Below are 27,953 nucleotides of genomic sequence, written 5' to 3' on the forward strand. Positions count from 1 at the left end.
TCTTTCTTTTCTGAAGTGTATTGTAAACTTGGTATAATGCCCTCTTACCATGGTGGCAGCTCCCGACAGGGTCAGCACAAGACTGACGGTTCCTGCCAGCAGGTTTCAACTTCATAGTTGCTCTCATGGTCACTCTCCCAGGCTGTCTGCTGTGCAGGCATATGAAGCTTTGTTAAGAAAATATATGTGGAGGCGGGTAGACCCCCTTCAAGATCCAGATCGGTATCGATTACACTCCTTTGATTCAGTCTACTCTTCTGGGCTGTCTTATGCTCTCAGCACAGACGCTGAACATCTCCTCCTCAGGCAGTCACCTCTATGTCGAGTCAAGCACTCCTTTTCCTCTTTCCGCAGACCCTGCAATCTCCAATCTCTGCAACCATACACTCACAATAAACATTGAATCCTGCTACTAGTCACCAATACATAGAGCATGCACAACACACACATGGGAACAGTGCTAGGCCTAGGCATTACATTAAAGTGGAACTTTATTCAGGTGGGCTGCTAGACATAACACTCATTCCAGGAATAAAGTCTGTTTAGTAATGTATAGATCCCAAAGCCTGGATGATAGTCCCATGTTGACTAGAGACCATGCTTGGTGAACCACTCCAGAAATCATGGCCAAGCTCTGTGCCTCATGGCCATGTACAAGGTTTAGGCTTCAGCGCGCATGCTGGATTGCCATGTGTGCTGGGCCACAAACGGCAGCCTAGATAATAAACCTTTTCTGAAGTTGGTCAGGGTAGGGATAGATGCCTGTAGTACCAGGCAGGGGGCAATCCCTTTCCAACACTGTGGGCTATATGCATGAACACATTTTCCCATAGACATAGAATGGGCAAAACCCTTTGAGGCATCTGGCCCTGTGTCTCTTAGAACATATGTGCAGCTTTTGGGTGAATAGGACCTCAGTTGGAGTGTGGTACCCCTTGAAAGTGACGCTTTGGAAACAAGAATTTGGACTGGATTTTATTGCTTCTTAAAGAGGGTAGTACTCTTGATTAAACACTTCATTTAGGTTTGAGCTAGGATTGCATTGCACTCGGTAATTAGCACTGATAACATCACTGCGTTGTGAATTATACAACCAGCACAATAGAAAGAAATGTAAGCAGGCCCAATGAAATGAAAGTCATCAATTGAAGCTCCTACAACCAGGTTTATAGAATGAACACTGGGTAAAAATACCTTTGGGGAAAAGGGGAAAGGGACATAGCAGGGAAAACCACCATTAATGTGAAAGATTAGCCAAAGTAAACCCATGATGGGCAAACAGAAAGTTCGCCTATGGGCTGTTCCAAATAGTGCCCCTTCCAAACCGCAATACTTTGCTCAAATTCGAATGAAGTTGCAACAAGCAAAGCAAAAGACAAGTTAGTTAATAGTTCTCTCTGCAGTTCTTAAAGAACATTTTCCTAAACAAAAGTATTTTGGCTGACTTCTTAGGAAAAATGAGTTGCTGAACCAAGTGTGTCACCTATCTCATCTAAGACGACCACCTCCATATGACTTCTCCGTGTTCCGCTTCACCGGGTGTAACAAGTACTGCGTCACAGCTGCTGTCATCTTTCTATTGTCTTTTTGTGGGCAGCCAGATTGGTCTCTTTAAATAGATGAGACGATGGTTGTCCTTGTCAGCAAACTTCCATTTAAAATCTTGTTTCTTTCAGGTTAGCAGCTTTACTTCAACAGGCGGACAACCAATCCTTCTAAAGCTGTTCTTTTTTCACTTAAAAGGCTTTCATGCATATGGTCTTGTGATTTTGTAGACATAACCTCTCAGTCCTGGAAATGCGTGGCATTCTCTGATAGTTCCTTGCGATCGGCTTAAAAGAACTCAGCCTCACCAGCTGTCTTTACCCCGCATCCCCACCACATGCTCAGAAATGCCATCAAGCTTCACTTTTAATGTCACAAATCAGTGCTCAAAGTTATCCACCTTTTTCAGCAGTCTGTCCAAGAATGGCAACTGTTTTTTCCCACCCCTTGAAAGGTCTTCTGTTGATTCCCAAGTATTATTATAATCACCAACTGGACGTTCAGGACACTGGGGACATGACTGACAAAAATCCTTCAAGTGGAGAAGCTTTCTTGACTCCCTTGAGGTGTCACTATTGACACAGAAAAACTACCTATCGGTAGCCGACCCATCATCAATTCAATCTTTAATAAGATTTTTGGATGTATTAAGGGCTCATAACACCACCACTCGGTAACTGCTTGACCACAAAATGCAGGTCACCCAGACCCAGGCACCTAGGGTTCTCTTCTGGGCTGAAGACCAAAAGGGGAGAGCCACGATCCTTTATTTCAGACAAGGGGCAGAAGGGGAGATCACCCACAAGTTTGGGTCCAGCCAGTACATCCCGCATACCAAGTCTTGCCATGCCATATCCTCTAGCCCACCTCACTGCCTTCAGGTATGGGTTCCTTAAATAAAATCTACTGGCACCCACCCGCCTCTAATTTCTGGCCTGTCAACGGTAATAGCCACCATCAGAATTTAGTGAGTGAAACAGGAGATGGGGGACCCTATAATGGTCTGATTCATGTGTCCCAAAAGGTCATCACCCTACTGAACATATTAGGAAACCTGAAGATATTTATTTATTATTCGACTGAACATATTAGGAGATATGCTGCATATTTTTTACTTTTTGTATTTTTATTCAAGGTAATACAGCACGTGGTACAATACAACAAGAGTAGGGTCCGCGTAAATGTAAATGTAAATTGATACTTGTATAGCGCACTACTCACCCGCAAGGGTCTCAAGGCGCTTGTACGAATACCGCTGTGGAACCCATCCTGGCTTTCCCTGTGAGGTGTCCACTCCTGGGCACCCCCAAGGTGGAGGCCAGGCATCCTTAGCGTTGTGGGGGCCGTTGTGGAGATTAAGCAAGCTATTGCCCAGAGTTGCAGAGTGGGACTCCATGATTGGAATAGACACCGAGGCGAGAATTATCAGGTCCGTGGTATTTTGAGCCCAAGACCCGCCAAGGCGGGGAATCGAACCCTGGTCCCGGGCTAGACCTCTGCATCAGGGTCTGCCGCTCTAACCATTGAGCCACACTTCTCCACACAAAAGCGTCACACAAAGCACATAAAAGCAATTACTGGTCACATCACATTGCTCATTTGTTATGAGGATATTATCTGGTGGATAACTTAACCACAGTCCAGGTACAATTACAATAACATGTACATTTGTAAAGCACACGTATCAACCCGAAGGTCTCAAGGCGCTCAATAACAGATGTATATTGTTACCCAACTCAATGGTACTCATTTTATTGACCTCAGATGGATGAAAGGCTGAGTGGACCTGCGGGGGTTTGAACCTGTGACCATGAGGTCGAACACAGGCCCTTGCAGTGGATGCATTAGTCCACTAAGCCACCAGACCCGGCTACTTAACAGGATATAAGGCAGGGCATAGTGCTATAGGGCCGTTCCTTGAGTAGAGCCTGCATCAGTCTCAGTAGTGACCTTGGGGCTATTCACCTCCTGGCTTGAGGCAGTGCCCGCCCCCCCCCCCCCAGATATGCAACCAATGGGTCCAGATGTCCTTCGTTTTTTATCTCACAAGCATCAGCTGCCAATATGCTTCGAATTGTTCCTGATAATAGAGTGCATCACTTATGCAATGTTTAAGAAGGGGGCAGGGCACCTGCCCCAGTGGGTGGCTACCCTACCCATGGCCAATAATGACCGAATAAAAATCAGGTTTCGGATATATCTTTTGGATCTATTTATCTTTCTTGGCTCCAAAAGGCGAACATTGAGGTGCCTGGTCAGTTAACAGCGCAATAGTGCCCTATATCCCGGCCCAGACCTGTGCGATTTCAGGATAGTCCCAGACCTGTTGAAGGAAGATGGCAGTGTGTGTAGCGCATCGCAGGTACAGAACATTGATGATTATACCCATCCTATATAGCTGGGCTGGTGTTCAGTAGATTCTATCCAAAAAACTGAAATGAATTACCCTGACTTGGTAGTTTGGGGAAAGGGCTCTGGATTTTGTGCAGCAGTATCGCCACTACTCCTTGCTGGGCGAGGGGCCTATTTTAGCCCCCCATATGGCCCGAGCATTTGGCACACAAATGGTGACTTTGTCTTGTATTTGGCAGATAGTCTTGTATCGAGTTTACGTGGGGATGGATTAGAAATCAACTCCTCCAATGAATGAAATGCCGGGGGGACATCAGGACAGGTATTGTGCGTGGTTTGAAGAGTGGCGTGTAGTTGATGATGAGAAAGCATTTCGAGAGGGTTTGGGCAGGGTCGTCGAGAATGCTTTGGTGGGTTAGGAAAGGGCCCTCTAGCTAGAGGTTTCCAAACGTGTGGCGTTGTAATCGCTGAGCAGGCATTAGTGGGCGCCAGTGTCATTGAGGGCTTGGCTCATAGGGTGCCCTTCTATCCTATTTGGGGTGTCAAGCCCCATACGTGATCTCATCTTGTCCCAGTCTTGGTGTGGATTTCTGCCTGAGGTCCCTTTGGGGCAGATACACATGGGTGCTCATAGCCCAACGGGCTATTTGATCAAGGTCTAGATCTGTGTGAGGCTGACATGGGGTGAGATGCAGCCAGATGGAGGCAAACTGCACGTGTGCAGTAAAACTAAAGGTCTGTATCAGGTGCTCATAGTCCACCCTGCTCGAATAGGAGAGTCAATATTTCCCAGGCCACTCTGAGCTGATTTCTTGCCCACATCAGTGTAATGAAGTTTGACCAAAGACATTTTCAAAAGTGAGCATAAGCAGAGGTGGGGTGGATAAATAGAAACAGAAATTTTTTAAATGCCACCATTTTGGCAATGGCAATCCTCTCTGCAAGGGACAGCAGCAACTTTATCCAGGCAGGCAAGCGGTCCTCTAACCATACAATGAGTTTACCATAGTTTGCCCTCCAGAGTACATTCAAATCTCTGCTTAGCCAAACACCAAGGTGTCTGACTGGGACTGTCGCCCATTGCATGGGACTTTCCGAGTTGAAGGGTAGCATGGAAAGGGTGTGCGGGAAGATGATGGATTTGGACCAATTAATGGTTATCCCAGCATGTCAACCAAAGTGCATAATTTCTCAGATGAGTGGACTTATTTGCTCTTGGGGTCCTGGACATATAGAGTGATATCATCTGCATACTTAGAAACTGAGGGGCATATGAACAAGCAGCAGCAAAAATTATCGCTGACCGCTGTTAGCGTTAAAAAATATATCGCCGGCGATAATCACCATGGTAGCACAGTATTATCTACACTGAGCGCCATGGTGATAAAAAAAAACCAGGGATAGCAGGAATATTGCCGTTTTACATTGAATAACGCTGGATTTCCAGCGATATTCAATGAAAAACTTTGATAACCTTGGTGATAGTGACTGTGGTTGCAGTCACATAATCCACCTCCCATTACAGGTATGCCTAAGTCTGAAAATTAGCAGACTTTAAAAAGCAGCGTTACCTGTGGTTAGCGCTGCTTTTTTATCTCTAAGAGGGTTAGTGTGAAGCTTGATAATAGGAGAAATGTCGCTTAGCGACATTTCTCCTATTATTTTCCTCTGGAACGCCCCCTTTGCATCTCATTAGAGATGAAAAGGGAAGCGTAGAGAAAAAGGGTGCTAACATGCGATTTTGCATGTTAGCACCCTGTTGTTGATAGGGAGATAATTTTATCTCCGCTTTTTTGGTTGTTAAAGCCAAAAAAGCTGAGATAAATCCCTTGTTAATATGCCCCTAGGATTCTTCTAGATGTAAAGGCCAGTCCTCAATGTGAGTTGGGCTACCGTAATCTGGCCGCTAGGGGCTCCATCGCAATTGTTAATAGAATGGGCGACAACGGACAGACCTACTAGGTGCCCCAGGAAGTATAGAACGGTGGAATAATCATGGCATTTATGCGTAGTTGGGCTGTGGGATGCATATAAAGCAATTTGATCAAGCGAGGGAAGTGATCGCTAATCCCTATACAGGACAGAAATTGGAAAAGACATGCCCATTCCAGGGAATCAAATGCCTTAGTGGCAGCAAGTAGAACTGCTACAGTGCTTTAGATTCTTGTTGGGTTTCAGGATGGTGAAAATTAACACCTCTGGAGTGAGGGTGGCAGTGTACCATGGAGGAGAGACCCCTCATATATTGCCATGAGATGGGTGCAAGGATTTGAGTGTACTGTTTGTAAAAGGGCACAGTAAGAACATCAAAGCCTGGTGCCTTGTCCTCTGGCATATTTTGAATGACTTGTATGATGTTCTCAACCATGAAGGATACATCTAGGATTTGTAAGTGCACATTATCAAGCCAGAGTAATTGAAACATGTCAAAGAAGGAGTTTAGGAAAGTCATGTGGTAGTGAGGAGGTGTAGAGGTCGGTGTAGAGCACAGCCATGGCGCTTTGAATATCTTCCAGATCTGTGTGGACCACCTGCTGATCATCAACGAGTTCCCAATGTGGCCATTTGCCCATAGTTTTCGGAGAAGAGTGGCAAGTGTTTTACCCACCTTGTCTCCCTCTCCGTAGTGCCAGACCTCACAAAAAAAAAAAACAGGTCATCCACATTTGGACAATAGACAAAGACTAGTGTAATGGAGTGCCCCTGCACTGGTCCCACAAGGATGAAAAATCTACCCTGAACATCACATATCGCCCAGCATGTGTGCCATGGCAGCCCTTTTCGGAGGAGCATGGCCACCCTCGCATGTAGCTAGAGAAGACGGAGACATGCGACTCTGCCAGCCGTACTGCGCGCAATCAAGAGTGGCTTGCATTGGTCAGGTGCAGCACCTACAGAAAACATATGTTGTTTTGGTGGCTGTTTAGGTACGCTAGCACCAGGCGTGTTTTGCGCTTGTCGTTAGCCCTCGAATATTCCAGGTGAGGAACTTGACCCTGGCAATCAGGTATAAGGAACGGTGTATATTCTGTGCCCTGTAAGTATAACCTGAACATATGGTGTGCCTATGACTGTGAACGCTAGTGTGGCTGGGATAGGGAGAACAATTCACACAAAACTTAAAATGAACATCCCAACCAGTACCCACCCACCTTCCATGTCAACTCTCAGTGAGAGAGAACCGCAGCGGCTAGCAAGAACGTGTAATGGAGTTGTGAAGACAATTGCAGCCCCGCTCTTTTAGATGGGATGTTACACCCTTACTGAGATGCATTACATCGTGGCCTGCACCTTAAATCTTTAATTGAGGATCGACACAACCGTTTATCCTCCATCTCGGCACACTTGCAGGTGGCCCGAGAAATTACCAGAGAAACACCAACCAGACAGAATCCAACTGAGAGATTGCAGAAAAAGATATTAGCCAAGGCCCTCGCCAGCCTTGCTAAAAGAAATTATTACAGAATCACCAACCAGTCAGAACCCGACTGAGAGTTTCAGGACCAAGAGATTATTCAAGGCATTGTTTAGCCTTGCCAAAAGTATCAACTTGCACATACAGAATTCCTGAGGAAGGCTAACCGCCGAAACGCGTTGAAGGGGAATTAATTCTGTATTATTTGGAACAATTTATCTTGTTTTTTGTATTGAATTGTAAAGCACTTATTTGTATTATACACATGTAAAAAATATATAGTCATTCATCAATTGCTTCAAATATCCTGCAAAAGTTTATAAATACAATAAAATAAAAGAAAAATAATTTCATATAAAATCTATTCAGGCATTGACTTTATTATTTTTAGCGTTCATTAGTGTCATGTAAATATATGCACATAACCCGGTGCCAATTTCTTTCTTTCTAAATAAGCAGCACCTACAGAAAACATATGTTGTTTTGGTGGCTGTTTAGGTACGCTAGCACCAGGCGTGTTTTGCGCTTGTCGTTAGCCCTCGAATATTCCAGGTGAGGAACTTGACCCTGGCAATCAGGTATAAGGAACGGTGTATATTCTGTGCCCTGTAAGTATAACCTGAACATATGGTGTGCCTATGACTGTGAATGCTAGTGTGGCTGGGATAGGGAGAACAATTCACACAAAACTTAAAATGAACATCCCAACCAGTACCCACCCACCTCCCATGTCAACTCTCCCAACTGGGTGAACTGCTAGCTCTCACCTCCCATCTAACATAACATCTCAAAACTCAAAACATTCAAGGCAATCATCCCAGGGGGTCGCCAAGATGTCCAGGCAAACTTTCAGCCATTTAGTAGCTGAGTGACCTGGGGAAAGAGAGAAGGAGGCAAATACAGCAGAACTTGGCTGCCAGACCTACACAGTTGAAAAGCGGAAGGGGGCTTCGCCTCCCCTGAGGGGCACAGTCTCAAAGTGGCAAGTCCTGCAGCATGGGCTGAAGTCTGTACAGGTGCACTCCACTCTGGGACTCATGCCATCATTACAGACTGGTCATCAGAGTGGCGGGTATTAGTCAGTCATTGCACTAATGTAGCCACCACTCTGCCCTTCAGGGGACGTTGTGCACCTCACCATGAGGGACATCAGACTGGGAGAGAACTTCAGGGCAGACTGGGGGTCTGTGAAGTAATTACATTTTTGGGTGTAGTTGATTCGAAGCTTGGTCGGGTATAGCAGTGAACAAGTGGCTCCAGCGTTGGACTCCCCAGGATTTATTGGAGGGCAATCTGATGAGGGCAGTCAGGTTGCTACTTACTCAGATATTCTTCTGGGTGTCGTTGCCTCTCTTGGTGATGGGCAGAATAGCCATCTCTAAGATGGTTGTGCACCCACGCCTGTTGTACTTCTTCACAAATCTGCCAGTACTGTTTCCTGCCGCAATTTTTAAAACACTGGATTCCCTCCTGTCAGAACTCATCTGGGGAACAGGACACAGAAGGGTGGGACTGCCTAAGCTACAGCTGGGGCCGGACAAAGGGGGCCTAGGGATGCTGGATTTTCCCGCCTACTGCTTTGCAAGTCAGTTGCAATGGCTGCTGTACTAGCTGGCGGGATGCAATCGGCACAAACTTGGCTATACACCGCAATTCCAGAGTCGCGGCACCCTGCACCTCTTGCTTTTACCGCAGAGCAGGATACCTCCTGACTCCCCCCTGTTGTTACCAATAGTGCTTTCTTATTGGAAAAAGGCATTAAAATACACCAAGCAATGCCTCCCTTATGCTCCTAACACTCCCTTACTTGGAATTCCCACTACAACAGGCCTGGTCACTAGGCGGAGTATCCTTTGTTGGTTTAGGGAGAGGGTCTCCACAGTGAGGGCACTGTTTGTAGACGGTGCCCTGATGGATCTTAGCTCGGGAACAAGGAATCCTGTGCTCTCTCTTTAAGTTGCATGCAGCTATTGTCCGATACGTAAAGAAGCATTGGGCACCAAATGGCAAGGAACCCTGTACACACGAGCTAATACATGATTTTTACCTGATGGGCGAGGGACGCCACCTCATAGGATGGCTGTACAGGGGCGCCCGGGTACACGCAGGGACCTCCCTTATGACTTTTAGAGAAAAGTGGTCCAGAGATCTTGGAAAGAACATAACGGACAAAGACTGGTCCTCTCTCCTGGAATACCCTAAGAAGGTGTCTCGTAACGCCAAATTCAAGTTAATACAATATCTGATTCTGCACAGGGCCTACCTCACCCTGCACCGTCTCACTGCACATAACCCAAAGGGTGTGCCTGTTGCCTTAGATGCCAGGCAGAGGAGGCAGACATTTTGCATATGTTATGGATGTGTCCCCGCCTCAGAGGGTTTTGGTCCTTGGTCCCACAAATTATAGGAAAGGTCACAGGAATCCCCAACTGGGACACAGTAGAGCGTTGCATACTATGAATATACTGCTGCCCTAAGTCACAAAAAGGGCAGCTTCGCTTCACTGATCTGGCCCTACTCATAACAAAGCACTCCATTACAATGAGGTGGAAATCAGCCCTTCCCCCAACAGTTTTCACTTGGCATGGAGAGATGTCCTGATGGGGTAGAGCAGAAAGTGCACTCATTAGACGGGAGGAATACCATTGGTTATGGAAAAAACCTATTTCCATGGAATGGGAACTGATGCTGGATGCCTTTAAAGCCACTGATCCCTTTACGCCACACCTTGCATCGTGCAAAGGCAGATTCTTGGGTCTGAATCATCTCAGTCGGGGTGAGCCAGACTAGAGGGAGGGGGGTGGGTAGATTGGAATTTTTTTGTTTTTATCTGATTTTGTAGGACAACAAACAACTGAAACAGCTGATGCGATTGGTCGATTCTAAAAACGTCAATACCCCTCACAGGCTATTAACAGTACCCTGACTGCACAATGCTAAGATAATTATGTTCAAACCCACTGTACCTATGTTATAAAAGTTATGTACCAATTGCAGCAGTGCTTATGCAAGGCACAACTTTACATAAAATCAATAAAGTATGTTTTAAAAAACTGGCTCAAGCTTGCTGAAAAATGTGCTTGGCAGACAGAAATTCACGACACGCCGTTTTTGTCGTAAAGTGAAGTCAGGGTACAAGAAGATGGTATTGGAGAGATTGACGTTCTCTGGGGAGATGCAATATAATGTCTCTGTCCCTGCAGTTCAGTAGTCATTGACTGTTGGTCGTGTTAGGGCTCCAGTAGGAAGGTGCAGGCTCATGGAACAGTGGGTGTGCTCTACTACAAACCCAGAATGCATAGGTTGTTTTTCCAGGCACATGCTTTTAAGATCTTCATTCTTGTTTTTTATAACTTCCAGTACTTTTTCCATGCGGAGAAGCTGCTCTAAAGTGATCAAGTGCGTGTCTTCATTATCTGACATGAGGCCCTCCCGCTGATCAATGCGGTCCTCATGTTTGTCAAATTTCTCCTTGAGGCGGTTGAATCTGTTGAGGAGGGGGTCAATTTGGATTTGATAGTGGTCAGAAGAGGTCCAGAAACATGGTTGTAATGTCCTGCACAGTTGTGACTCCATCCACCTACAGCACATCCCGGGCACTGCCTACCGGCTCCTGATCTGCATTACACGTGATGTGTCTAGATTCAAACGTTATCTTGGGTTGTCTGTTATTGCTTTTACCCCTGTTGTTGAAGCGAGGAGGACCTTGTGACGTTCTGTGGGGTATTTGGACAAAATATCAGAAACACAATTATCATGGGACAGAATATCGTGTCAAAAATATGGAGGGCAAAAATATTGTTTAGGCCATTTTCTATGGGCAATTAAAGTTTTACTCCATTCAACTCCGCATATATGTACCTTGACGATATATATATATCGTCAAGGTATATAGATCTGGAGTTAAGAATATTACATTTATACTTATCTATTAGCACTTACCTTCTCAATATTCTTTTCCTCGATATTTTTGACACGATATTCTGTCCATACGATATTTGTTTTTCTGATATTCCGTCACTGATCCTTTCTGTGGAAACAGGGACATGCGACAAGTCCGTGAGTATTGAGGTGCCTCTGGTGTCAACGTGCAGGGTCCTGCCGCACCCCTACAGAGGATCGTTGGGGGGGACCCGCAGACCCGCAGTGCACCCCTGGCACCCCAGCACCCACCTGAATGGAGCCTCTTTAATAGTTCTCACAATGCAGGTCCAAGCTAAATATTCAGCAGGCTTAACCAGCCTCAGTAACCACAGCAGTGCTGGTATGTCATCTTATGCCAATACAGTACAAAATATGTCTCAGCTGCTTCAGATGGCCTGGGGGCAGTGGCACCCTCTCCAGTAGTTCTAAGGATCAGTGAAGGAGTGGGGCCTGCAAACAGTCCCTCTGTGCATATTCCCCCTTACCAGCTAACTAATGTCACAGGTATGTCCCCAGTGATGGTGGTGAATAGTGAAGGTGAGGCTCAACTGATCCGTGTAGCCCCAAAAGCAGCAGCGCTTCTCAGCTGGTTTCAAAACTAATTAATATGCTGACTGATCTAGCCCTAAGAGTCCTCCAGGTTGCCAAACACTATATGAGACTTGTAGAATAGAATTGAACAGAATAGAATAATAAACTAGGGCATGCCTACAGGTGCTCCACAGGCATGCCACACTTCACCATTTCATGCCTCTGGATTCCTCTGGCCTGCAGACGCAATCTCAATTGTCCCCGCTCTACTTACCGCCGTCCTCTGGCTGGCTCGGCCCATACCCCGCACAGCCAACGCTCCTCTCGCGTCGCAGCATCTGCGGCACAGCACAGCCTAGTGGAAAGGAGGAGCCAGGCAGAGTCCAACACACTAGGGTTGCCAGGTCATGTGTCGCCTACCTCCAGGCCCCAGCACAGCTCGACGTGTCCAGCAGGCATATCATAATGATAACTGTCCCTGCCCACAAACGGAAGGCAGCCTTTGAATCTGCACACCCCGGGGCCCTCGATCTCAGCCCCACAGGATTGAGGACCCTCTAATATGCAGGATAAGTGCCAGATTTCACTCCCCTGCCAGCAGAGCCTCACTAAGTGGCTGCCATCTTGCTTCCGGCTCTCTGGCGCCCCCTTTAAATTTTCCTTATGCATTGCATTAGTCTCAATAGGATGAGCATTTAAACTGGACAATTATGTCGCTTAGAGTGGACCCTGGGTACAGCCCCCAAAGAATAAGAGGCAACTGCTTCCTTCATGCCCTCATGGAATGGACTCCCCAAAAACAAGACCTGCATTGGATTTCTGTATCTTGTGTTCTGGTCCTTGAATTAAACCCCTTGTCGAAAGGCAACACCCAAACTGGATTTCTCTACTTCTCATAATAGACTCTAGGCTCAATCCTGGAGGATAAAAACCCATAGTGGATTTCTGGGCCTCCTGCAACGGCCCTCTAGAGCACAACAACATATTAAATTAGATATCTGTGCCCCATCCTCATTGGTAAATGAACTCTGAGTACAAACTCTGAGGGAATGATAGGAACCTGAACTGGATTTCTGTGCTTGTTGGAACTGGCTCTACCACAGATAGGAACCTGGATGGCAATTGTATTTTTCTGAAATAGACGATAGTAAATGCTCCTTGCAGGAGACATGCCAGGGCTAGATTTCAGTACTCCAGGCATGGCAACCATGCAGATCTAGGAAGCATGTCACCACCTCTTTATCAACACTGTGGCCTCCAGATATTATTTATCTTGCTGTTTTTTATACGTAATCTGCCAATAGATACTGTTCAGAGGTTACAGTTGTCTTACAGAGCAGTTATAGATTGGCCAAAAAACATTTGAAAGGTTTTTAGTAGATTGCATTGCATGACCCGCATGCGCGACCGAAGCCACTAACTCACAACACCGCCCTGAAGTGTATATTTGCTGGTGACGAGATAGGCTAGTCAGTCTCTGGCTGGTCAATTACGCTATAAAAGTTCCCTAACTGTGTCAAAGACACAGTGGTCATTTCGGCTAGTCTGGGTCCCATTTTATTTCCTATGATGTCATCGTTGGCCCAAAATGTACATGATGTCATTTCCGGAGATATCATGCTTATGCATACCAGCTGGTGTTAGACCCTAAACATCATTGACTCTTTAAATAAAAAATAAAAAAATGTTTTTAGTTTGCAGATGACAAATGCATACACGTAGCAAAACCATGGTATGAGTAACTGTGATGGGTTTGGATTGGGTACAGGAAGTGATGGGGCTCAAGTGTGTTCGTTTTCAAGGTCCAATATTATATATCATGAGTTCACGGTACAAACAGGTCAGGGGTAACAAACCCAGAAGAGAAACAATCCCTGCAAGTGTGTGGATCAAGACCCACACAACACATATGAGTCAAAGTCGTGTGCACACGTACTGAGTCTGGTGAGGTTCCGGTTTCAGAACCAAGTGTTTACAACAGTGTTCATAGGAAAAATAACGGAGGTCAACATCCAGGTTTCCATGTGGAAAAGATTTATATTTCAACTTGATCAGTACAAGAGAAAACAAACCAGTCGACACGTGTTTCGTCACAACGTGCAACAGATGTGACTCTTCAGGGCTGTCGGTTTGTAGGAAAAAAACTAATAATCGCGAAAACCGGTGTGGATCCACCCGGTCCCGGCTATATTGAGTGTTCAATTTTAAAAGGGAAATAAAACAGGAACTCCTGGTGTCTCAGGTATGGAGACACGAGGGCAAACGGGACGGGTACATCCAAGGTGGAGGAGACCTAATCTCCCGGAGTGCCATGTGGCGATCGCGTCACGTAAAAATGTGTTGGCTGGTTTGTTTTCTCTTGTACTGATCAAGTTGAAATATAAATCTTTTCCACATGGAAACCTGGATGTTGACCTCCGTTATTTTTCCTATGAATACTGTTGTAAACACTTGGTTCTGACACCGGAACCTCACCACACTTAATACATGTGCACAGGACTTTGACTCAAGTAGCAAAACCACAACTTCAGTCGCATAAAACAAAGTCATCATTATCTTTGACTCTTTTTGATCACTGAATCTTGGCAAATATGTAAACGCAGTAAGAGGCTGCGTGTGAGCCCATGAAAGCAGAATCCTGGAGCCCAAGGCCAAGATTTACCAAGATTCTGTAATGCAGTGCTGCACTGAAATCCGCAGTATTGTGTTGAACAAACCGGAATAAATTGTGCTGCACCATTTTCACTAGGGAGAGTGAGCTGATAATGCCATCAACAACAATCACGCTAAATATGCCGTTCTTGCGTGATTCTAACCACGATTTAGGGTTGGGATACGGTGCAATGGCAAGTGGTGTCTTGTATGAGACTTGTGCTCCAGGCACACCCTCAAGCACAAATCTTTACACTCAGTTCCTCAAGTGTAAATCACATAATATTTATAAGTTCTTGGCAGTCATGCACAATAATTGTGGGAAAATCACACAATTTATTGTATGTCCATTGTTTGCACCTATTTTCATTGAGCACACGTGTTCCACCGAAAGTCAGGTCAAACTAGTTGGTTTGATTTAGGTTGACCTGACTTTTTGTTGAATTCTGGAAGTTTTGCACAGTTCCTGATAGCCCGACCATGTATGAAGTATCACGGGGTTGGTGCTACGCAATGCAAGGCCATTGAGTACTGTGCTTGTGCCAGCTTTTGGCTCAAAAGTCCTTATGCTCATCAAAAAGCCGGGTTCACTGATTTGCAACTCAGTGCTTAATTTGAGCCGGTGGTTTCCCGTGCTCAGCATCAGCACTTAATCATCAACTCCAGCACTTTTCATGAGCACCAGTTAAGGACACATTCATTTATGGTAGGAACGGGGAGATTAAGTGATTTGTCCAGAATCACAGGATTTTGAGCTGAGGCCGAGACTCACACCTGGGTTCCCCAGTCGGCAGCTCTGGCCATTACAGCACATCCTCTCCTCACTTTCATGGTTAGTGTTGGTTCTCTTTTAGGAGACGCTAATGGGAGAAATGGGCTGGTGCAAGCTACCTCGTGACAAGAGCCCCAGCAATTTGTTTTGTGTACATATTACCACTGTTGCAACTCATCGAGCTGCTCGGTATCGTGCGAATGCCCATGCTAAAGCTTAGTAAATTTGGCCCCATGTAACTTGACTGCTGCTGCTACTGTTACTGTATGCTCTCTATGCATGTGATTCTAATCCAAACAGGTCATATCCTTCATCACACCTCTCAGCATTCCACAGCTGTTGGGTTCTTTGCTCGAGTCTGTCTCCAGTCCCACCATTCACAAAGGCAGTGGAGAAGGCCTAATCCTTGCCTCAGACAGTTGGCTCTTGTGATACGTGAGAAAGGGAGCCCAAGCCTGTTTCAAACAAGCACTTCTATTTCTGAGGATATTCATTAACTTTCCCATAGGGTAGAGGCTCCATGTTTTAGGTCACCATTTCTCTCGAGTTGGTTGTTCTGGGCCCCTACATCTGAAGGTCACTGTCAGCCTTCCAGCCAATAATAGCTCTGATATGAGTCTCCCCATCCATGACGCTAACAGATACAACCCCTCGTCGTCCACCTCCCCCAATAAAACCACCAAAGGGTCAAGTGGAAGTTGTACACTGCTGACCTCCCTGATTTTGTGCACTACCTGGACCCAGAAACTCTGATCAATGGTCGAGGACCACCACATATGAATGTATGTACCCTCTTCATTGCACCCCTGCCAGCAAATGTCTGAGCTTCCATACATTGCTCTCTATCGAATCAGTGTCATATACCATCAAAGCATGATTTTGTAAAGCAGGGGCAATTTGAGGATTTGGGCGGTCGTTGCCAAATTAATATCCATGATATTTGGGAGCACTAATTCGACATCCTCAGACCATTTCTGCACATAGAGCAACACTGATAAAGGGTAATCCCACTCCAACACTCTATATAATCTTGAAATAGCTTTTCCAATTTCTCCCTGGTGAAATATCTCTTCCCTAATGATCCCCTGTATCATCCTTGAGTTCGCCCAGTGTAGCAGCTTTGTGATTCTATAGAAATCTAGTGCCCCAGAGGGAATGCAGTGGTACATTGGTCTCTACTTTTTAAGGTATCGCCCTCAAATAGCATGCCCTGCTCCACCGCCAATCTTGAATAACCGCTATCAGTCATATGGTCTGGTACTTACCTAGGACCCCTCTCATCTAACCTTTACCCCTGGTGCAAGGAAAGCCCCACCCCCGTTTTCCCCATGGCCCAGGGATTGGACAACCAGACTAGGGTGGTTTAAGTTTTTGGATTAGGACGGAGTGACCCCCCCCGGCCGTATTTATTAACATGTAACAAATATTCAAACATTTTTAATTCAAGAAAAATTACGCAGAAAGTACAGTTTACATTGATAGACACATGTTGTTGCAAGAGCTAACCTTAACACATTCTAATACAGAAGGCACTCCTACCATAAATCTAACAATGCATGATATGACTTTCTGCGTGTCCCTTCTAGAGCCTGACGGCAAAGTCAACGTCTGGCAGGCTTCTCTCCCCTCCCTCCTTTCAGTCCCAGGGTACTACCACTACTACTCCCGGAGCAAGGTCGCGCAGGGGGTACAGCTTATCGGACGGATCTTTTTCCCCCGGGCCCCCCCTATGCCCTGTCCTTGAACTCCATTAAAGGGGGCCGCAGACTTGCTGCGGATGCGCGTGCAGGGGTGGCCCCAGGCCCACTGGGAAGGATCCTCCCCCGGCCCCCGCACCCTGACAGCCTACTTACCGGCTGTCACTACCCGCGGAGTTACAGGGTGCTGACCGCTAAGACCGCAGACTATGCTTACCACTGTTGACCTTACCGCCTGACCAGGGACACCTAAATACGACAATAGCTAAATATGCACATTAAAAATCACATTTTATTCATACTATCACCAATTTTAATACCACAACCTGTGCATAGAAAAGACATCACTACAATCAAAACAGAAACACTAACTATACCCTATAGTGACCAAAATTACCCAGAACTCCTGCTTTTAGGGGATGGTGGGTGTGCAAACGATTATAAAACAAGGTTGGGGCCGGTTGGGCCCGGGAAAAGAGCGGACTGATGTGGCGAGGAGGCAGCAGTGGGAACGAAAGAGGCTGCCTCCTTGGCGAGCTCCCCCTTTTAAGGGGTGAGCCCTGGAATCTTGTGGCTGGGCGACGGAAGTGACTAACGAACCGGAAGCACTTGAAGTGCTTCCGGTTCACAGGGCGATGCTCTGGGGCCTATTGGCTACCGCGCATGAAGGGGGTGACCGCGTCATTGCTGACGTGACCACCCTCCCCATCCCTACTATTACCCGGGGTCCAGGGCGACCGCCATAATGGTGGCCCGTCCCATTCTGGTCCTGGCTTGTCCCATATGGTCTGGTACTTACCTAGGACCCCTCTCATCTAACCTTTACCCCTGGTGCAAGGAAAGCCCCGCCCCATCTTTCCCATGCACCCAGGGATTGGACAACCAGACTAGGGTGGTTTAAGTTTTTGGATTAGGACGGAGTGACCCCCCCGGCCGTATTTATTAACATGTAACAAATATTCAAACATTTTTAATACAAGAAAAATTACGCAGAAAGTACAGTTTACATTGATAGACACATGTTGTTGCAAGAGCTAACCTTAACACATTCTAATACAGAAGGCACTCCTGCCATTAATCTAACAATGCATGATATGACTTTCTGCGTGTCCCTTCTAGAGCCTGACGGCATAGTCAACATCTGGCAGGCTTCTCTCCCCTCCCTCCTTTCAGTCCCAGGGGACTACCACTACTACTCCCGGAGCAAGGTTGCGCAGAGGGTACAGCTTATCGGATGCATCTTTTTCCCCCGAGCCCCCCCTACGCCCTGTCCTTGAACTCCATTAAAGGGGGCCGCAGACTTGCTGCGCATGCGCTTGCAGGGGTGGCCCCAGGCTCACTGGGAAGGATACTCCCCCGGCCCCCGCCGCCCCGACAGCCTACTTACCGGCTGTCACTACCCCCGGAGTTACATGGTGCTGACCGCTAAGACCGCAGACTATGCTTACCACTGTTGACCTTACCGCCACAGGCCAGCATAGTTGACCGACTATCTGGCCCCCGTCCTGCAGCTAGAAAGGTCCTGTCCCACGTTTAAAACCTTCCAACCATGCTATGATATCGTCCATGAAGGCATGATTCCCCTTATGTGACAGGTGCACCCCGTCTTGTAGAAAAAACTGCTCTCCCTTGATGTACCTGTGTGTTATGGTCTTTAATCTAGAGGTCTTAAATAATTGATCAAATTTATTGTTGAGTCGCTTTACCGTGTGATTCAATGCCCTGACTGATTCGCCCCTCCTCCATTGAAACCTCGGTATCATGTGGGACCATGCTATTATGGAGTGAGGACACTGTTTCGATAACCACCCTACTTCTGTCAGTAAGTCTTCAGTCAGTATTCTCCTACCCAATTTAGCCAGATCATTCCCTCTTAGGTGCAGGATCCAGATTGCTGGTGGTCCCGCGCTTGTGCATAAAGAATGGTTCACCAGTTCCCTGAATTGCCCCACGCACAAGCCTCCCTGCCCAAAGAACGACATTTTTGCCCCTAACTTAGTTACCCTATCCTTAACGGATCCTGCAAAGAAAGCCTTCAGGTGGCGAACATAAGAGTGTCCTACCACCCAAATCTCCTGGTTCTTCTGGTGCGAAGAGTAAACTTGCGTCACCTCTTTAGTTGCTTCGCTGCGAACAGCCGCCTTTCGAAAGGGTGCACGCTTCTCAGCTGAGTCACAGGATGAAGAAACTGCAAGGAAACGGAAAGAACAGACAGGGTCAGTGCAACGCCACGCCGGCAAGTCATGCAAAGACTCCAACAATACCAAAACCTGGAGCATTCCAGATATACACAAAACTTCCTTCATTCTTGAGTCACAAGAAATCAGGGATAGGGCAAATTGGGCCTAAACGGGAAAAACTGCAACTTTTGTTATTTCAGAGCATGTGCAGCCGCACATATCTTTTATAGCAGTCGGAAGTCCATCTGCTGATTCTCTTAACCCGGTCCCTCCCTAGGCCCTTTGCCGCTGCTTCCGTGGCTGCCCCTATCCTGAAAGAGTGGGTTCCGAAATTGGCAGGATCTAACCCCCGTGGTTTACAGAGGAGCTACGTATTAAAAGGCAATTCTGTAGAAACAGGGAGAGACACTGGCGCAGATCCTACAGCGCGGAAAGCAAGGCCAGTTATAAGGAAGCACTCGGACAATATAAAGCCCTCATTGTCGAGACAAAAAAATCCTACTTCACTGAACAGATCAATTCTGCTAAAAACTCAAGTAAAAAACTTTTTGAGATAACTAAGATCTTAGCAGGATACGCACCGGACCTGAATCCTCCACAATCCCAAGTCTTTTGTGATTCTCTGGCCGTTTTCTTCTTCACAAAGGTGAATGATATATATCAAGCATTCTCCACGAAAACAGTAATCAGCCCCCCCACATCTAACAACGGGACTAATAATATCGAACTATCTCAGTTCATAGACCTAGGAGAAACACAAATCAAGGAAATAACGGCCTAGATTAAATCAGGTTCAGCATTAGATCCCTGTCCTCTTAAAGTTATTCGTCCGATCATGGACTATCTCTCCCCTGACATTGTATCAATCTGCAACACAATGTTCAGAACTGGGATATACCCAGACTCCCTTAAAAACACCTTGGTCAAACCCCTACTCAAGAAAGCTAACCTGGACAAGGACCAACCAAAAAACTATCGCCCCATAGCCAGTCTTCCCTTTTTAGCTAAGGTAGCGGAAAAGGCTATGAACATACAACTCTCAGAGTTCATAGAAAAACACCAATTACTGGACAACACTCAATTTGGTTTCCACAAGTTCCATGGAACCGAAACTGCCTTAATAAAAGCTACAGAGGACATAAGAGTGATCCGGGACCAGGGAGGTACAGCAATACTCGTATTGCTCGATCTGTCAGCAGCCTTCGACACGGTCGACCACAAGATCTTGGTCGACCGTGCCGAAAACCTGGGCATCTGCCACAGGGCTAAAAATCTGCTTTCCTCCTTCCTGGCCGGGAGATCACAGGTGGTCACACTGGGGACCTTTCAATCGCACAAGCTGTCACTACCGTGTGGGGTTCCCCAAGGCTCATCCCTCAGTCCGACACTATTCAATATCTATGTGTCGGACCTGGCCTTTGTCATCAAGGCCCATGGGATGGGCCTTACCTCATACGCGGATGATACTCAGCTTGTGCTGGCCATCAACGGGAATGGAGACAAGGTAGCAGAAAACTTCCAAGAGGGCATGCGGGCGATCGGTGAATGGATGGCCTCCAACTGCCTAAAGTTAAACGCTGAAAAAATGGAGGTCGTCATATTTGGACATCTCTCCCCTGGATGGTCAAACACCTGGTGGCCCCCTACGCACGGAACACCACCTACACCAGCCATCACCGTCAGAAATCTTGGGGTGATTTTTGACGATAAACTAAATTTCATGGCCCACTCAAATAAAATAGCAGCGACAGCCCACCATAAACTCAGGCTGATCAAGAAAATCATGCCGTTTTTACCAACCCCGGCAGGTAAGATGCTGGTAAGCGCTCTCGTGTTCTCATCTCTTGACTACTGTAACGGTTTATTCATCAACGCACAAGCAAGAGTGACTAACAAAATGCAGACCATCCAGAATGCTGCAGCATTCCTGTCTGGAATCCCAAAGTTCTCACCAATCTCTGATACAATAAGGGACTTGCATTGGCTCAAGATTCGAAACAGGATCAACTTTAAAGCGTTGTGCATTCTCTATAAAGCATTGCACAACTGCGGTCCACATTTCATGAAATCCCAACTCAGGTACCAGTCCTCCATAAGATCGCTCCGATCTAACAACCTTAAAATCCTGTATATACCACAAACAAAAACAGTTAACTGGGGCGATAGACGCTTCCTAGTGGCAGCTCCCAGATTATGGAATTCCCTGCCAGCCTCCATCAAAGACAGCCCATCCTTGATGCACTTCCGCAGAAAGATAAAGACCTGGCTGTTTGATCAAGATTAGTCACCGGCCCAACCTTGGGAATACATCCACAGTTCTTAGCGCCGAGACGCCTACGGGCAATTGTACGCGCTGTACAAATCTCAAAAACAAATAAATAACCCGGCCTCCTCCAGTACCTTGAGCATGACTCTTTTGAACTGAAACACTGTGAGGGGCGTCTCATCCTTGTGTATAAACAATGGCCCCCCCAGGCATTGTGTCCTCTGGGCCATAAACGCCTCTAACCTGGTGACAGGACAGCATGCTGTGTCCCCTGCCCTGTGCAATACTACAGAGTCCCCCCTACCTTCTTGATCGTTTTTTGATTTAGCTATGCTGATCATCACCGAGCCATCCCCCAGCCTCACGTGTCTGGCTTGGATCCCTCCCATCCAATCCTGCTTATTCCTAGCGACTAGTTCTCCTACCCTGAAAGCACCGTAAAATGCTAGGCAAAATGTTGCCTGGAAAAGGACGACCTCAGCAGGTGACGTACAAACCTGTGGTAAGGCCAACACCAGCTTTCTTAGTATCTCTAAGCCCGCGGGCTTCCTAACATCAGGCTGGGTACCCTGCAAAGGCTGCCATCCCTTCAAAACTTGCCGTATCACAAAGTGCTCAGTAGGGTCACCCTTCCCATGCAGTTTCGCAAAACAAGCTATTTCTGCGACACTCCTTCTTGCTGCTGCCACTGTGCGGCCCTGTTCCCACATGAAAGCAAGGTATTCCACTACAGACTCTTGATCTAACCATTTGCTGCCCCACTGTTCCCCTAGAAAAAGACAAAAAGAACCAAATGCCCCTTTATAGGCACTCCTCGTCCTAGGCGCTAGGCTTGCAGCCACGAGGTGCGGTACTCTGGGGCACCAAATTGCCAGAGTCGCTCTGGGAAAGGTGTCGGGTGAAGCGCTGCCTCTGGAATGTGTGCCCTGAATGCCTGCATTTTAAAACAAGACAGGGCGTCAGCTGCGTGGTTCAAAACTCCAGGGACATGTTTTGCTTTGAAGAGCATATTCAACTTCATACACTGCAACACTATTTCTTTCAGCAAACGCAACAACATCCCACACTTGGCTGACTGGTTACTTATGCATTCAACCACTCCCATGTTATCAGACCAAAATATGACCGACTGATTCCTCAGGGGGTCTGCCCAGACAACCAACGCTACCAAGATTGGGCTGAGCCCTGAGTTCTTCCACCAGTCCGGCCAATGTTCTGCCACCCAGTCATGCCCCAGAATGGCTCCAAAGCCCTCGCTTCCAGCGGCGTTGGTCATTAAACCTAGTTCAGAGCTGGACACAGGCGCGCTAGGCCACACTACTTTGCCATTGAAATCCCGAAGGAAGGCCCTCCATATCTGCATATCTTGCCTGACTTCCTTGGACAACCTGGTACGATAATGCTTTTCTCTGAGACCGGACATGGCGTGCGTGATATTGCAAGAGAAAGGGCGCGCCATTGGAATGATGCGCAACGCAAAGTTCAACTGGCCCACCACTTGTTGCAACTGATGTAGTGTAACTTTCCTTCTGTCAATGCAGCATTCCAAGGCGCGCCCAAATTCCCTAACCTTGTCACGCGGCAGCCTGGACACCCCTTGGACGGAATCTAGCTCAATCCCTAGAAATTCAATGAGGGTAGCTGGGCCCACCGTTTTATCAGGAGCCAACGGTACCCCAAATTCCTGCATGAGAGCACAAAATTCCTGCAAGGCTGTCCTGCATTTACCAGAGCCCGGAGCCCCTAGAAAAAGAAAGTCATCCTGGTAGTGGAGAACCCATTGGTGCCCAGACTTTCTTCTGAATGTCCATTCTAGGAAGGAACTGAGTTTTTCAAAATAGGCGCAGGACACTGAGCATCCCATTGGCATACACTTGTCCACATAGTACTTACCCTCAAATTGAAAACCTAGGAGGTGACAATCAGCGGGGTGAACTGGCAGCAAGCGGAAAGCTGATTCAATATCAGACTTTGCGAGCAGTGTGCCCTGACCTAAAGTTCTCAGCATGGCCACAGCCTGATCAAAAGACGCATTCTTGACCCTGCACAATGTGTCTTCGATGGCATCATTCACAGAACTGCCCCTAGGTGCGGATAGGTTGTGGATCAATCTGAATTCACCCGGCACCTTCTTTTAGCACACAAAATCCGCCATCGGGACGTCCTCAAACGGTCCAGCCACCCTTCCTAGGTTCACCTCCTTCAGAATTTTTGCCCTCGCTATGCCCATGTTGGATGTAACAGACACTTGGTTTCTACAGTGTGTCACCCCACTGTGTCCCTGTGCAGGTATCCTGAAACCTTCCACAAAACCTTCTCTGATGGCTCTTGCAGAGTCAGTACAACTGTATTGCTCCAACCATGGTATCATGGCGACAACATTCACGGGAGATCAAGCCTTTCCTAACCATACTTCACTAATCCTGCTTTCTACTTCCTTTGTCCCTAGCTTTTTTGTTGCACTTGGACTCGGGATGGGAGGCATTACCACAGTACCCACACGCATGCTTGAACCTACACGTGCCGGGGGCCCTAGAACAGGAACGTTTGTTGAAGTCAAAGCAAACCCCTTTCATGCTACCGCTCCCTGATTTGGCCGTACTACCCCCCCACATTCCCAGCGGGGCTTGTCTTAAAGGGCAGGAAACGCACTGTGTCTGGGGCCGTTACCCGCGCACCCTCCGGTGATGCCACCACCAGATGTTTGAGGTGGAGTAACATATCAGTATGATCCCACCTCAAAGAAGAGTCCTGGGCCTTCGCCCTCCTAAAATCTTTATCATAGTCTTTCCACCCGTCCCCCCTTTTGCCGCATGCACAAGGGTGGTACTGTTCTGATAAATTGCCATTTCTGACCCAACCTCTGGGAAACGCTCCAGCATTACAGACATGTATGTGGAGAAACCCTGAATCCAGTTTGTCAAGCTCTCCTCCACCCTGTATTTCAATAGAATGTTAGACCACTCGCTAGGATGAGTCCATTCCTTATTCTTTCTGGCCTCTTCCCTGCCAGCCTCATCAATCAGGAGAAAAAAACATGTTCACGTATTCCCCTTTCCATATCTTCTCTTTCATTTCTTTAGACAGATGCAGCCCTAGACTCTCCCTCCCCGAGCGCATTTCCCCCACCCCCAGTGGCGTCAAATGCTGAATAGTACCTGCCGATGCTGTTACATCAGCCTTCTTTTGCGCCTCTGGCTCCTTTACGCTGTTGCTTGTTCCCGGCAAACCGTCTTTATTGGCGCCTGGCACCGTGTCCCGTGGCCCTACGGCTTCGTCATTGGGGATTGGGCCAGCAGGCACCTGTTTTGCGTTCCCTGCCGGTACTGCCGACACCTCCTTCGTTTTACCAGCCCCTAGTTCTGCCAGTAAATTTCTTGACCGTTCCATGGCATCACCCTCTCCAGATGACGCCCCTGCGGCATGTGACCAGTTTCCAAATGTTTCTAACCATGGTAGCACTGCCGCCAAACTGGCCGTCATATCTGGCTGCCCTGGTTTGTTCTGGACCGCCACCACATTCTGAAGGGGCCCTGTCGCTGGCAATTGTCCCTCAGGTAGCCCCACCCCCCGTCCCCCGGGGGAATCGCTGGTGGCGGTGCCTGGTTCTCAACAGAAGTGGAAGGTACCACCTCGCCCGTGGGCGCTACAGCTATAACGAGCTCCTGTGTGGTTTCCCTGGTATCCTTACTATTGTGCTTGCGCCGATTCCGTTTTGTTGGAGGCAGGGAGTAATTCCTTGGAGGGACAATAGGCTGCTTTGGCCTTCCCCTCACTGCTTCTGGGCCCTCAAACTTGTCCTGTAATCTATTGAGAGTCTGACCCATGGCCTGCACTTGTTGTACCAAAGACTCAAGCATGACCTCAGTGTGGGAGCGCTTCTCAGTACGCCGCGCCTTAGGGGCCATAGCGATAGCACTATCAACGTGTGCCCAACCGGGACACCCTAAACCACATGAACTGCTCGTAACAGGAGACCGTGTCCCCTTTTTACCTTGTGTTGTAGCGGGTCCAGCTGTGCAGTCACGCAACCAGAGCCAAGACCCACTGGCTAGTCCAGTAGGCTCAGGCGAGCCGCCCGCTCAAGCCTTCTATGGCTCCCAGAAGCGATGTACTGCTGGTTAGCTGGTGCCGCCCCTCCTTCCTCCAGTGATCGCCAACCGTTCCGCTCAGGAAGAAGAGTGACGTCCTCCTTAAGATGTGAGTTGGCGCTGTGAATGAAAGAGAGAAACACTGGCCTCGCAGCGCTGGTCCTGCTATTTGTTGTCACTCACACACCCTCACTGGCAGTGGCGCTGGAAATAAGTTACACCCCCCTTTTGTCCTTGGGAAAATTTTAAAACGAGTGGGACAAATTACAGCAATTGAAATCCTCCTAATGGACTTCTTGCCCCCTTTATCACTATGCCCACATATCATCCAGACCCTTAACCTGTGGGCTCAGATGGCGTGCCCAGCTTAAAAGGGGTCAGATTGCTGAGGGTGCTAATAAAAAGGCTCTTTTACCACTAGTGCTCAGCCCCAAAACGAAACGATAAATTTGAGCATCCAGAGCAAGGGGTACCACATGCACGCTCTTCTACTCCAGTTTCTGGCAAATCCGAGGGAAATTATAGCCCCAAGCACGCTCTCGCGATATGATAGCTGCGCTGCCTAATGCGCTCACAAACACCTGCTGGAGAACTTCCCAGTGCTTCCTCACTCCGCCCGATGCTGCCCCGTGTGCCGATCACGAAACGCCGCTCCCCGCTGCCTGCAGAGCTTCCTGCCAACTCCTCACTCCTCCCGACTCTGCCCCGTGTGCCGCTGCGTGTGCGGATCTCAAAACGCTGCTCCCTGGATAACATAAAGGGGACAGCAGATCAGTCGTCGTCGTCACGATCGCTGGGTCCTGCCCCCGCACAGCGCCGTCGATCTCACGCTGTGAAAACTCTTTTCCGCCGCAGTTCTCTTCCCTTGCTCACTGCTCCATCAGGATTCAAGCAAGCCGGGCCGACGAGGCTGAAATGCCAGAAACCGGTCCCCGGTAGCTTGTATCCTTTCTGGTGAAGAATTGGCTTGGTAGTTTGGTCTGCCCTGTTCCCATGATGCACTGGGCCAGGGACAGACTAAATTGCATATAGCCAGGTTCTGAGCTGGGATGGGGCAGTGAGCTAAATAACGGTGATGGATCAAGCCCTGATCTTTGGACTGGGTAAGAGTGGTCTGCTTAATTCAGACACTCTGTTCATCACCACCCCCTTTTCTGAATCGTTTTTGGCCACTATAGGTGTGGCAGGGTATACTCAGACATGAGTCCCTTGCTCACTGCTCCATCAGGATTCAAGCAAGCCGGGCCGACGAGGCTGAAATGCCAGAAACCGGTCCCCGGTAGCTTGTATCCTTTCTGGTGAAGAATTGGCTTGGTAGTTTGGTCTGCCCTGTTCCCATGATGCACTGGGCCAGGGACAGACTAATTTGCATATAGCCAGGTTCTGAGCTGGGATGGGGCAGTGAGCTAAATAACGGTGATGGATCAAGCCCTGATCTTTGGACTGGGTAAGAGTGGTCTGCTTAATTCAGACACTTTGTTCATCACACCCCCTTTTCTGAATCGTTTTTGGCCACTATAGGTGTGGCAGGGTATACTCAGACATGAGTCCCTTGCTCACTGCTCCATCAGGATTCAAGCAAGCCGGGCCGACGAGGCTGAAATGCCAGAAACCGGTCCCTGGTAGCTTGTATCCTTTCTGGTGAAGAATTGGCTTGGTAGTTTGGTCTGCCCTGTTCCCATGATGCACTGGGCCAGGGACAGACTAATTTGCATATAGCCAGGTTCTGAGCTGGGATGGGGCAGTGAGCTAAATAACGGTGATGGATCAAGCCCTGATCTTTGGACTGGGTAAGAGTTGTCTGCTTAATTCAGACACTCTGTTAATCACCACCCCCTTTTCTGAATCGCAGTTCTCTTCCCGGCACCTGTAAAACAACAAAGGAAAACGATTATGAAACAAGGTTGGGGCCGGTTGGGCCCGGGAAAAGAGCAGACTGATGTGGCGAGGAGGCAGCAGTGGAAACGAAAGAGGCTGCCTCCTTGGCGAGCTCCCCCTTTTAAGGGGTGAGCCCCGCAATCTTGTGGCTGGGCGACGGAAGTGACTAACGAACCGGAAGCACTTGAAGTGCTTCCAGTTCACAGGGCGATGCTCTGGCGCCTATTGGCTATTGCGCATGAAGGGGGTGACCGCGTCATTGCTGACGTGACCAGCCCCCCTTCCCTACTATTCCCCGGGGTCTAGGGCGACCGCCATTATGGCGGCCCGTCCCATTCTGGTCCTGGCTTGTCCCAGTCCTGGTGGCAGCGGTGGCTCCTCCTCTATGGTGTAGGAGCGTCGCCCCTCTGCCAGTTGCCTCAAGAATAGCAGGAAAGAAAAAGATAATAAACAAGTTTTATTATCATTTTCGTTTTCCTTGCCTTACCGAGTCTTGTGGGGCGGGCCATGGGAGAAGACAGGAGGAGTGGTGGGTACTATTGTCAGTGAGCATGACGGTTTGGCCGACCGTCTGAGGCAGGCAAAATCATCAAGCACATTGATGCTTGCTCCAACCCGAGCTGCGGTGCCGGGTTGGAGGAAGCAGGCAA

This window comes from Lissotriton helveticus, chromosome 9 (assembly GCF_964261635.1).
Source record: "Lissotriton helveticus chromosome 9, aLisHel1.1, whole genome shotgun sequence".
Taxonomy (NCBI): domain Eukaryota; kingdom Metazoa; phylum Chordata; class Amphibia; order Caudata; family Salamandridae; genus Lissotriton; species Lissotriton helveticus.